This window comes from Genypterus blacodes, unplaced genomic scaffold, assembly GCF_046128005.1.
Source record: "Genypterus blacodes isolate CSIRO-AG114 ecotype Tasmania unplaced genomic scaffold, CSIRO-AGI_Gbla_v1 ptg000039l_1, whole genome shotgun sequence".
In the NCBI taxonomy this organism is placed as follows: domain Eukaryota; kingdom Metazoa; phylum Chordata; class Actinopteri; order Ophidiiformes; family Ophidiidae; genus Genypterus; species Genypterus blacodes.
In genome coordinates this window covers 7,943,643-7,956,852 of record NW_027466852.1, presented here as the reverse complement: position 1 = coordinate 7,956,852, position 13,210 = coordinate 7,943,643, and the positions used below count along the sequence as shown (strand labels likewise).

General features: G+C 46.9%; 5 non-coding genes and 3 pseudogenes across 5 annotated transcripts; all 8 read right to left on the bottom strand.

The window, feature by feature from the left end:
• Positions 1–9,194: 9,194 nt before the first annotated feature.
• LOC142998348 (5S ribosomal RNA) lies at positions 9,195–9,313 on the bottom strand (annotated as a pseudogene).
• Positions 9,314–9,776: 463 nt separating this feature from the next.
• On the bottom strand, positions 9,777–9,895 carry LOC142997764 (5S ribosomal RNA). The gene has a single exon (XR_012962473.1). It is a non-coding gene; the product is annotated as a 5S ribosomal RNA (ribosomal RNA).
• A 245-nt stretch (positions 9,896–10,140) lies between these two features.
• Positions 10,141–10,259, bottom strand: LOC142998887 (5S ribosomal RNA). Its single transcript, XR_012963174.1, has one exon. It is a non-coding gene; the product is annotated as a 5S ribosomal RNA (ribosomal RNA).
• A 445-nt stretch (positions 10,260–10,704) lies between these two features.
• LOC142998150 (5S ribosomal RNA) lies at positions 10,705–10,823 on the bottom strand (annotated as a pseudogene).
• A 719-nt stretch (positions 10,824–11,542) lies between these two features.
• On the bottom strand, positions 11,543–11,661 carry LOC142997859 (5S ribosomal RNA). The gene has a single exon (XR_012962566.1). It is a non-coding gene; the product is annotated as a 5S ribosomal RNA (ribosomal RNA).
• Positions 11,662–11,906: 245 nt separating this feature from the next.
• Positions 11,907–12,025, bottom strand: LOC142998090 (5S ribosomal RNA; annotated as a pseudogene).
• A 245-nt stretch (positions 12,026–12,270) lies between these two features.
• On the bottom strand, positions 12,271–12,389 carry LOC142997698 (5S ribosomal RNA). Its single transcript, XR_012962411.1, has one exon. It is a non-coding gene; the product is annotated as a 5S ribosomal RNA (ribosomal RNA).
• A 460-nt stretch (positions 12,390–12,849) lies between these two features.
• LOC142997662 (5S ribosomal RNA) lies at positions 12,850–12,968 on the bottom strand. The gene has a single exon (XR_012962377.1). It is a non-coding gene; the product is annotated as a 5S ribosomal RNA (ribosomal RNA).
• Positions 12,969–13,210: the final 242 nt, after the last annotated feature.

Here is a 13,210-nt window from a genome sequence, read left to right as displayed (position 1 = left end):
TTATACACGTCTCCCTCAGGGTTTTGTTCACTCCCCGTCAATATTTAACCGAGTTTTAGCGAATGATCTCAGCCATCTGGACATACAGTCTACCACCTTAATGTATGTGGATGACATTTTGATATGCTCTAGCAGCAAAGAACAGTGTGAAAAAGATTCACTCACAGTCCTAACAGTTTTAGCTGAAGGAGGACACAAAGTGAGCAAAAGTAAACTACAGTTTTGTCAAACATCTGTAGAATATTTGGGCAGACAGTTGAGTGAGGAAGGAAGGCACATTGCCCCCTCCCAGCTGATGGCCATAAGTCAAGCCCCTAAGCCTCAAACAGTAGGCCAGATGTTATCTTTCCTGGGAATGACAGGATATAGCAGACCATGGATATGTGACTATGCCATTAAAACAGCTCCATTAAGAGCTTTGATACGAGCAGCTGGACAAACCCCACAGTCAGCGCAACTCCAATGGACTGAGGAAGCAGAAGGAGCGTTTCAACTCCTTAAGAAAGATATGCAGACTGCCCCAGTTTTAGCCAATCTCGACTATCGCAAGCCATTTCACCTGTATGTAGCTGAAAGACAGGGACATGCATGTGCTGTATTGATGCAGGTGTCTCCTACCGGTAAGCAACCAATAGCGTATTATAGCACCAAATTAGATAGGGTAGAGGAAGGGCTGCCACCCTGCTACCAGGGATTAGCGGCGGCTGCATTTGCCTACAAAAAGGCGTCAGTGTTAACCATGGGACACCCTGTAATACTATATACGTCTCACCAACTGCATGCAATGCTTACCGGCCCACGTTTTGTAATAACCCAGGCCAGGCGAACAGGCTATGAGGTCCTGTTGTCAGGGTCAGAGCTAACAATACAGCGATGCACCACGATAAATCCAGCAACACGAATGGTTTTGCCTACTGAAGGGGAGCCTCATGACTGCCTTAAAGAAACAGATAGTTTTATGCAAGTACGCGACAACCTGTACAACCAGCCGATTCCGTCGGACATAGTTTTGTTTGTAGATGGATCTTGTGTACGAGGAGACACAGGAACAAAAGCTGGCTATGGCATAGTTCAGCTCAATTTTGACGACACATTTACCCAAATACAATCAGTGAGCCTCGACCAACCGTGTTCTGCACAATTGGCGGAGATTAAAGCTTTAACAGCAGCATGCAAACTGGCTTCGGGCAAACGTGCCACCATTTATACAGACAGTGCCTATGGATATGGCGTATGCCATATTAATGCCAGCATTTGGAAACAACGAGGATTTATTCGTGCAGATGGCACGCCGGTGGCGCATGGGCAAGCAGTGATAGAATTAATACAGGCCATGCAGCTTCCTACCCAATTGGCTATAGTCAAATGTGCAGCACATCAGCTGAATGATTCACCGGTGGCTAGAGGCAATAATCATGCAGATGCTGCAGCAAAAGCGGCAACGGGACAGGCCACTCAGGGGCCCATACTGTTTGAACAGGATTGTGCCCCCATAACCAACATGGCTTCATTGATACAGGCGCAGAACAGGGTTTCTGAAGCAGAACAAAGGTTATGGCTCCAAAGGGGGGCCATACGAACGGCCACTCCGCACAATGGGTTATGGAGGAGTAGCCATGGGCATTTTGTGTTGCCGTTGTCGTTATTGGTAATTGCAATCAAGACAGTACATGAACCTGACCACTGTTCCAGAGTTCAAGTGTTGAGAAAGTTGCAGGCTGTATGGTGGTCACCATACATGGCTGCGATGGTTGACAGAGAACTATCCATATGCCAACATTGTCCAAAGTATAATGTTAGAAAAATGTTTACTCATCCATTGGCACATATTCCAGTGCCTGAAGGTCCGTTTAAGCACCTGATGATGGATTTTGTGGACATGATTGATAGGGTACAGGGAAAAAGATACCTATTGGTGGTTGTGTGTCGGTTTAGTAGGTGGGTTGAAGCTTGTGCGACAGCTAGAAATGACCATAGAGTAGTAGCTAAGTTTTTGTGTATGGAGGTTTTCCCCAGGTTTGGAATACCAGACACTATCTCATCAGATAGTGGACCACATTTTATCTCGCGGGTAATCAAAGAGATGTTCAGTAGATTGGGCATCAAACAGAAATTTGGCTGTGTCTACCATCCGCAATCACAAGGCTCGGTGGAACGAGCAAATGGGGTTTTGAAAACTAAAATCGCTAAGATTGCTGCCGATAGCAACCATAAGCTCACGTGGGTGGATGCTTTACCAATTGCTTTAATGGCCATGCGCTCCCAAACTAACCGACTAACACATCTAACTCCCCATGAAATGCTTACAGGTCGCCCGATGCCCCTTCCACAACACAGAGGGCCGACGGAGGGGGCTCCATTGCAGCAGCTGGAACGAGAGCTGGGCGATTATCTGAAAGCTTTGTCTCAAATTCACAGGCTTGTGTTTCAACAGGTGAAAGAGGCCAACAGCAAAGACGACACACACATCCCAGTAGATGTCCGTGACATCCAGGTGGGAGACCAAGTGTATATACGGGTTTTTAGACGTCAGTGGAACGAGCCTCGTAGAGACGGGCCTTTTAAAGTGGTGCTCACCACGCCCACTGCTTTGAAAGTTGAAGGTAAGCCGTTTTGGTTCCATCGCAACCACTGCACCCGCCATCGACCGCCTGACCCGCCTGGTCACTTTCCTGACCAACTAGGCACCACTGACTCACGGCAGCATGCTGAAGGGGACGCGCAACGGGGCCCCCAGACCACGCCCGCTAACACTAGCCCTGCCCATAGTAGCTCAAGTGACTCAAGCTCCTCTCACGCACAGCGACAGTCGGCCAGACTACGGGCTCACCATCAACAACGTAGTTCGAGCGGTTCTACTAGTAGTTCTGGCTCGACTGATGGACAGGTGTCGCCTGATCCTGCAGCAGGGGAAGTGCCTACAGGCAGCGGTGAAAAAGCAGTTGAGGACCATGCTGTGTCACGTACTGCTGACGCTCCTGATGTGCAAGCAGGGCCATCAGGAATTCAGACGTCTGCCGGGTCGCCGCCACCCGCCTCACCCACAGGGGAGGTGGGCCCATCGACTCCAGACTACCCGCCAACGCCGGGCCACGATTGGTCTGATTCAGATTAGTTGGTTTGCCCTTATAGTGCTAACCTTGGGAGGGTTAGCAAGGGGGGAAGTTATATTAACCAACACACACCAATCAAACACTCAGCACCCACTAGATGGATGTGCCATGGCCATGATTACGTTAGCAACTAACAAGGGCATAGTGGATAAAGGGGTAGTCACACCAACAGTGTATATAAAAGCGGACATCGACGAACATGTGTTAGCAATAGCCTACGCCACAGCTGAACCAGTAGGGAAGGAATGGCTGGGTTATCCGCTCAGCGCAGAATGCCGGGGAGAAGGGATGGTGATCATTCAGGTAAAATGCACAAACATCGCATGCCAACATCAGGAAACAGGACAGGAAATGACAATAGGGGAAGCAAGAGATAAAATACAATTAGCAAACAAACGACACAAGAGGGATCTGGAAAAACTACGATCTACACAATGGAGTAGTAACATGTTTCAGACATGGCTTAGATTCTCAGCGGAGGAAATGGCTGCAGCAAAAAAAAAGAAAAACGGGAATGCATTGCCTGCTATAATGCGAAAAGAATTCCACAGTTCAAAATACTGCCAGGAAGCGCAATAGGGAGCTGCCCATATTTTAACGAGGGCAGGTGTTTCGCTCAGTGTGCAATGCATATGGCAGGGAAAACAAAGGGATTGAGCAAAGATGATGAAATTTGCCCACACCGGCTCCAATATACAGGATATGATGTTACCACGGTAATTCCCCCAGTAGTTCACAAACCAGATGGATTGATTTTTCCTTTCTGCATAGTAAGAGGGAGAGAACTAGAAAACGTCGCTAATGCAAAAACAGGGGCAATGACAGATGCAGCAGGACTGATACAATGCGGCATGGAAACATGGTATCCGATAATAGAGACAGGGAACACCACAACTACCACCAAGTCGTGTACCACCAGGCCAAAAGCCCGCATTCAATGCAAACAGGTGATACCCAATGGAGGTCGTGTAACTTACGAACAGAACTCCTCCTACATGGCTCAATACCGCCTGGCAGATTTTGGACAGGGTACAGAGCCACTAGGAGATATCTTCTGGATATGTGAGCACAATACTACACTATTGTCTAAATTACCACCCAATTGGACAGGTATGTGTGCGCCATTAATGTTAACAGGTCAGCTATCTTTAATAACGCAACAAGACACTCAGGACCATCCCAGAAATAGGAGAGATACCGAGAACTCCAATGGCAAAACCTATATAGACGACAGTCAGGAGCATGGCTGGGATTGGAAAAATACAGATGAAGTATACATTAGTTGGGACCAAGTCCCATACGGGATCCCTGAAGAACACACTGCTATAGGAACAGAATGGGTAAAAAGTGGACTAGCAGTAGGATCAGTTCCATTTGTAGGACCCATCAACAATGCCCAGTACATAGCACGGAATAGCCGATGGGTGAATTACCTATGGTATAATCAACAGAGATTTATCAACTTCACTATAGTAGGGATAGGTCTGATAGGAGAACAACTGCATGCTACATCCATTATGACGCTACAGAACAGATTTATCCTGGAAGCAAGAATGGCTGCAGACCAAGGTGTTTGTGATATTATCGGAGAAGAATGTTGTACCCTGATCCCGTTACATACAGGACCAAGAGGCAATTTGACGCGGGTCCTGTCAGAAATGAAACGCATGCGACATGAACACGTTAAAAATTCTAATTGGAATACACAGTTGAAAGGTTTCTGGGATTGGCTGGGAAAATTGGGATGGCTGAAATGGCTAAAGACAATTGGAATAGCACTAGGAGGAATAGTGCTGATAGTACTAGTTATAATTGGGTGTGTTATACCATTGCTGCGCGTCCTAATCCTCCGCATGATTAAAGGAGTAACGGGACAATTTCCAGTAATCCAGATACAGGTAGACGCCGATCAGGTAGAACACATACACATGACAGGGTATGAGCCTACTGATCTGATGACAGGGTATGAGCCCACTGAACTGATGGCAGGGGGTGTGCCCGATGAAAAATGCTACGCTTAAAGTGAATCACCATCCACTCTCCCAAACGGTATGTAGAAAAGTAGATAAAGTAGTTTTAGAAATATAAGTAGTGTATAATCATATAAACTGTACATAGTAACTGTAAATATTTTCATCACAGACGGTGCCCCAAAAATGGCGGAGGCATTCTATGCCAGCCAGCAGGCACCTCCAGATATGGACCCAGGGCAGAGCCACAGGCCAACTGGACCAAACAACACACCAATATATACAGGAACACCACACCCAGAGATAGATAGATATAGTTCACTTAGGCAACCAGGCCAAGACGGAGTGAGTCCGTGGCAGGAGGAGCAGCATGATTTTCCCATCCAGGTGCTGGAGAACCCCAGGAGAGTCCAGTACCTGATGCCCCCACCAGTGACACCATCGATGGGACCTCCTCCGAATCCATGGTCATCGCCCATCATGGAACCGGAACAACGCTTCAGCCCAGAGAGCCCTGAGGACCCAGACGATCAAGGCCTCTCACCAAGTCCAGGACAATCGAGCAGAGGCATCCCGCTGATACCCACTCAGAATCTACGCACCGCAAGGGTAACGCCCGAGGTCCGACAACATCCTGCCGCACCTCCACCTCCCGACGCCACCCCTCAACTTCCCAACTTCACGCCTCAACTACCGGATTTCACGATTGACGATCTCAGACACATAACTAGGTTTGTGTCACGCCCGCTCAGCCTGCTTACCACTCCAGGTGACCTCCGGGAGGACATTTTGAGTATGAGTAAAGATGTGTTCACTCAGCTGCAAGCAGGCCTGTCTGACAGAGCACGCAGATTATTGTGCGCCACCAGAAGGGCTCTATACGCTCGTCGGAAAAGTCAGCGGGTTAGACAACTAGAGGCTGACAATCTGCGTCTAAGGCAGATAGAGAGGCAGAGCCATGTATTACAAGAACAAGCGAACCATCTGCAAGACGAGAATGACCTGATGCAGTATACAGTATCACAACTACGCCGTGCCAATGCTTTACTGATCCATTTCTGTCAAGGGCGGCTGCGAGGTCAGACAGCAGCTCTCAGTGGACTGGAAGTCCAAATGAGGGGAAACACGATGGGAGGTGTTCCACCACCGGCACGGGAGCAGGGCCAAGATTGGAGACGTGGACGAACATAAAGCCAATGGCAGATCAAGACATACTGAATGAAGCTGTACAGGCCGTTTTTGGCAATGACCAATTAGAAGAAGAAGACATGGTAATAGAAGACGATAATATACCCTACGAAGTAATGTACATAAGCAGATGGGAGCAATGGAAAATGCTACGTGACCAAAATGTTTTAGCTGGAAGGACTGTAGGAGGATGGGACTATGGTGATTTTTTGACTCCCAAAATCCAGTTCATAAACGAGCATACAGACATTGAATCCCTGGCCCCAGGACCCAAGGTAATTAACACCCTGGTAGGAACAGTGTCAACCCTTACTGATGTAAAGACTGAATGGCATGCGCCATGGATAACAGCATCAGATCCCGTCACGCCACATCTATCCTGGGAAACGTTACCCAGCATTGAGCAAAAACAAAAAGATGTCAGGGCAAGGCACCTGCACGAACTGTTTCAACAGATATTGGAGCAGGGGGACATGCAGTATTGGGATGAAGGGTTTGGAGTGTTAACCGGATATGAGCGAAGGCAGCCTATCACAGCGGTTCATCCACAATTGTTTGTACAGAAGTTGACATACCATGTATTTGTGATATATTACTTGTTTTTGTGGAAACACCTGTATCCAGATCAGAGCAGAAGCCCTTTTACGGTGTACCCAGGGTCTAACGACACCAGATATCTGCTGGCTGCCTACAGCAAGAAAGTTGTGACAAACATTCTGGATTGAGGTCACAGAATCATTTGGTCTGACACAACACACACAATGCGTCAGTGGCTGCATTTAATATCCCTCAAAGATAAAAGGGTGACAGAGGTCATTAGGCCACATGGCCCCATGCGTCGTCTCTGTGCCAACGGAGAAGGGCTAGCGCCGTACAATGGGGAGTTTATCCAGAGAGCGGTGGAGTTCTACGCTGCCGTAGAGGCAGAAAAGGCAGCGGAGTAGATAAAAACTTACAGTCAATGGCGGAGATGGAGATGAATGTATGATCAAGATTGTTATAATAATAAGACTTTAAAAGGACTCAGTCCTACTGATAGTTGCCAGGGTTGGTTTACCTTGTGTATCAAGGGCATTATCTTCTTACAGGATGTGTTTAAGCTACAACCCAGGCATGAAAGTAATAGGAGATTGACCTGTGGTGAGAGGGGAGTAGGCACAGGCTGGGAGGAACCCCATATTATGGCTGCCCCAAGGCAGATATATTTTTTGTACTATGTTAAAACAAAAAGAAAATCCTTCTATAAACAAATCCTAAAGAGGCAGTGCTCCTCAAAAGTCGCACCGAAAGGATTACTCCTTTCCGAACGCCCCACAGAGTCAACTGGTCAACAGTGGATATGGGATGATGCTTTTTGGAATGGGTAAAGCTCCATATATACCTGCATATATATATATATATATATCGGTAGCAGTAGGTCACTAATCATAGAGCGCATGAGCACTTATGTTACCCAGATATATCATTGTGTTATTTTGTCATATGTTGCCCACATATACCATTGCGGTTACTTATGTTACTTCTGTTTATTTCTTTATGACTGGTTTGTTTTTGTTATAAGAAATGTGTACAGTAAATGCTAGCTGGCCACCTGGAGAGGGTTTTACCTTGGCCAGATGTAATGGGAGGATGTTTCCCTCTCCATGTCGCTAGATTCAGCTGGAGGGCCAGACAAGGACGATCACTGCGTAGCCTCACATGGATTTAGTCCAGGAGGATAAGGGATGACAGTCGGTTGTGTTTTGCAGCTGAGTTGTCATCTGCTGCAGTGAACCTCATTGTCAGGAATTAGAAGAATCGGAAGGTGTTTGATTTCTTTATTATTCACATTGTATGTATTTTTGACTAGTCACTGTCACATTGCATGTATTTTAAGGTTTATCACTATCACTTTGCATGATTGCAGAAGGTATTTCCCATTTATCATTCATTGGGTGGTCCTTTCAGGACCAAAGTGGGGGAATGTTGAGAATAATTGCTCTGAGCACAGTGCATGCACCTGGTGGGGTAGCACTGAGAGGGTGAAGTTGTAACTACATGTGTTGAGAACACCCGGCCTGATGTCATGTAGATGCCTGCTGCACCTGTTGTGTGAGAATGAATGGGTGCTGACGGATAGCTCCAGGTTGTGCTGTCACACCCCAGTAGGCACACCACAACACTGCGATGGGAAGATTACTAACAAATTCAGCCCCAGACCAACCAATAGGAAGAGTCCCAAGAAAGGCGAATCAGGGCCAAGGGGAAGGAAGGCGATGCCATTACTGTTTTTAGGGTTTGCAAGACTGCTTTACACGATTAAGATCAAACGAGTAATCATAATAGTGGCAAGTACCTATAAATTTAGGATAAAGGGGAAGGGCCTGGGGCGTGGAAAACCCAGGTCCAGAATAGTATATAAGGAGAAGACAAAGAGACACAAGCCAGAGCAACCCCGGGGTTTTCCTCTCACTTGTTTCATTTGTACTTTGCTGCAAATAAACATTTAACTTGGATCTCAAGACTGGTTTCCTCAACTGCTTTTAGACTATAGCTGAAGACAAGTTTTTTACTAGCCAGAACCTTGAAGACTGATTAGAAGTGAACTATTGACGTACTATTGCCACGTCAGCCCGACGCTGCTTAGCTTCCGAGATCAGACGAGATCAGGCTTGTTCAGAGTGGTATGGCCGTAAACGAGGAGAGCAGCCACACAGAGGCTCTTTATAGGTGAGACAGACCCAGTTCAAGTCACCGTGTACGCATGACTACACTCAAGTTCATGTATATCACAATTTACATGATGCCTTCATCAGAAGAACACTAACATTTCAGATAAGATAAGATACAACTTTATTCTCCTGAGGGGAAATTGCGTGTTGACAGAGGGAGTGAAACATGAGGGAGGAGGACCAGGTGAGGCCTGCTGCTCAGAGGGCCAAAATACTTACGGCACCGGGTATTCCCAGGCGGTCTCCCATCCAAGTACTAACGTTGCCCGAAGCTGCTTAGCTTCCAAGATCAGACGAGTTCGGGCGTGTTCAGAGTGGTATGGCCGTAAACGAGGGAAGCAGCCACACAGAGGCTCTTTATAGGTGAGACAGACCCAGTTCATGTCACCGTGTACACATGACTACACTCAAGTTCATGTATATCACAATTTACATGATGCCTTCATCAGAAACACACATTTCTGGATAATGAAGTCTTACCTAATGAAACTGATAATCATCACATAGAACATAAAGAGGGACCACTAACATCTCTGACGCTCACTTTCATCATCATCATCATCATCATCATCATCATCATCATCGTCACACAGTGGCTCGTGTACTTCACTCCTCATGTGCATTCAATCATCTCATATTATGCCCATGTGCAATACTCATTTTCTGAATGTATGCTTTCATATAAGATAAGATAAGATACAACTTTATTCTCCCAAGGGACATTGGGTGTTGACAGAGGGAGTGAAACATGAGGGAGGAGGACCAGGTGAGGCCTGCTGCTCAGAGGGCCAAAATGCTTACGGCACCGGGTATTCCCAGGCGGTCTCCCATCCAAGTACTAACCTGGCCCGAAGCTGCTTAGCTTCTGAGATCAGACGAGATCAGGCGTGTTCAGAGTGCTATGGCCGTAAACAAGGAGAGGAGCCACACAGAGGCTCTTTATAGGTGAGACAGACCCAGTTAAAGTCACCGTGTACGCATGACTACACTCAAGTTCATGTATATCACAGTTTACATGATGCCTTCATCAGAAGAACACTAACATTTCAGATAAGATAAGATACAACTTTATTCTCCCGAGGGAAATTGCGTGTTGACAGAGGGAGTGAAACATGAGGGAGGAGGACCAGGTGAGGCCTGCTGCTCAGAGGGCCAAAATGCTTACGGCACCGGGTATTCCCAGGCGGTCTCCCATCCAAGTACTAACCTGGCCCGACGCTGATTAGCTTCCGAGATCAGACGAGATCGGGCGTGTTCAGAGTGGTATGGCCGTAAACGAGGAGAGCAGCCACACAGAGGCTCTTTATAGGTGAGACAGACCCAGTTCAAGTCACCGTGTACACATGACTACACTCAAGTTCATGTATATCACAATTTACATGATGCCTTTATCAGAAACACACATTTCTGGATAATGAAGTCTTACCTAATGAAACTGATAATCATCACATAGAACATACAGAGGGACCACTTACATCTCTGACGCTCACTTTCATCCTCATCATCATCATTGTCACACAGTGGCTCGTGTACTTCACTCCTCATGTGCATTCAATCATCTCATATTATGCCCATGTGCAATACTCATTTTCTGAATGTATGATTTCATATAAGATAACATAAGATACAACTTTGTTCTCCCGAGGGAAATTGCGTGTTCACAGAGGGAGTGAAACATGAGGGAGGAGGACCAGGTGAGGCCTGCTGCTCAGAGGGCCAAAATGCTTACTGCACCGGGTATTCCCAGGCGGTCTACCATCCAAGTACTAACCTGGCCCGACGCTGCTAAGCTTCCGAGATCAGACGAGATCGGGCGTGTTCAGAGTGGTATGGCCGTAAAGGAGGAGAGCAGCCACACAGAGGCTCTTTATAGGTGAGACAGACCCAGTTCAAGTCACCGTGTACACATGACTACACTCAAGTTCATGTATATCACAATTTACATGATGCCTTCATCAGAAACACCAGTTCTGGATAATGAAGTCTTACCTAATGAAACTGATAATCATCACATAGAACATACAGAGGGACCACTTACATCTCTGGCGCTCACTTTCATCCTCATCATCATCATCATCATCATCATCATCGTCACACAGTGGCTCGTGTACTTCACTCCTCATGTGCATTCAATCATCTCATATAATGCCCATGTGCAATACTCATTTTCTGAATGTATGCTTTCATATAAGATAAGATAAGATACAACTTTATTCTCCGAGGGACATTGGGTGTTGACAGAGGGAGTGAAACATGAGGGAGGAGGACCAGGTGAGGCCTGCTGCTCAGAGTGCTAAAGGGGTATGGCCGTAAACGAGGAGAGCAGCCACACAGAGGCTCTTTATAGGTGAGACAGACCCAGTTCAAGTCACCGTGTACGCATGACTACACTCAAGTTCATGTATATCACAATTTACATGATGCCTTCATCAGAAGAACACTAACATTTCAGATAAGATAAGATACAACTTCATTCTCCCGAGGAAAATTGCGTGTTGACAGAGGGAGTGAAACATGAGGGAGGAGGACCAGGTGAGGCCTGCTGCTCAGAGGGCCAAAATGCTTACGGCACCGGGTATTCCCAGGCGGTCTCCCATCCAAGTACTAACCTGGCCCGACGCTGATTAGCTTCTGAGATCAGACGAGATCGGGCGTGTTCAGAGTGGTATGGCCGTAAAGGAGGAGAGCAGCCACACAGAGGCTCTTTATAGGTGAGACAGACCCAGTTCAAGTCACCGTGTACACATGACTACACTCAAGTTCATGTATATCACAATTTACATGATGCCTTCATCAGAAGAACACTAACATTTCAGATAAGATAAGATACAACTTTGTTCTCCCGAGGGAAATTGCGTGTTCACAGAGGGAGTGAAACATGAGGGAGGAGGACCAGGTGAGGCCTGCTGCTCAGACGGCCAAAATGCTAACGGAACCGGGTATTCCCAGGCGGTCTCCCATCCAAGTACTAACCTGGCCCTACGCTGCTTAGCTTCCGAGATCAGACGAGATCCGGCGTATTCAGAGTGGTATGGCCGTACACGAGGAGAGCAGCCACACAGTGGCTCTTTATAGGTGAAACAGACCCAGTTCAAGTCACCGTGTACACATGACTACACTCAACTTCATGTATATCACAATTTACATGATGCCTTCATCAGAAGAACACTAACATTTCAGATAAGATTAGATACAACTTTATTCTCCTGAGGGAAATTGCGTGTTGACAGAGGGAGTGAAACATGAGGGAGGAGGACCAGGTGAGGCCTGCTGCTCAGAGGGCCAAAATGCTTATGGCACCGGGTATTCCCAGGCGGTCTCCCATCCAAGTACTAACCTGGCCCGACGCTGATTAGCTTCCGAGATCAGACGAGATCGGGCATGTTCAGGGTGGTATGGCCGTAAACGAGGAGAGCAGCCACACAGAGGCTCTTTATAGGTGAGACAGACCCAGTTCAAGTCACCGTGTACACATGACTACACTCAAGTTCATGTATATCACAATTTACATGATGCCTTTATCAGAAACACACATTTCTGGATAATGAAGTCTTACCTAATGAAACTGATAATCATCACATAGAACATACAGAGGGACCACTTACATCTCTGGCGCTCACTTTCATCCTCATCATCATGATCATCATCATCATCATCGTCACACAGTGGCTCGTGTACTTCACTCCTCATGTGCATTCAATCATCTCATATTATGCCCATGTGCAATACTCATTTTCTGAATGTATGCTTTCATATAAGATAAGATAAGATACAACTTTATCCTCCCGAGGGAACTTGCGTTTTCACAGAGTGAGTGAAAAATGAGGGAGGAGGACCAGGTGAGATCTGCTGCTCAGAGGGCCAAAATGCTTACGGCACCGGGTATTCCTAGGCGGTCTCCCATCCAAGTACTAACCTGGCCTGACGCTGCTTAGCTTCCGAGATCAGACGAGATCAGGCGTGTTCAGAGTGGTATGGCCGTAAACGAGGAGGGCAGCCACACAGAGGCTCTTTATAGGTGAGACGGACCAGGTTCAAGTTACCGTGTACACATGACTACACTCAAGTTCATGTATATCACAATTTACATGATGCCTTCATCAGAAGAACACTAACATTTCAGATAAGATAAGACACAACTTTATCCTCCCGAGGGAAATTGCGTGTTGACAGAGGGAGTGAAACATGAGGGAGGAGGAGCAGGTGAGGCCTGCTGCTCAGAGGGCCA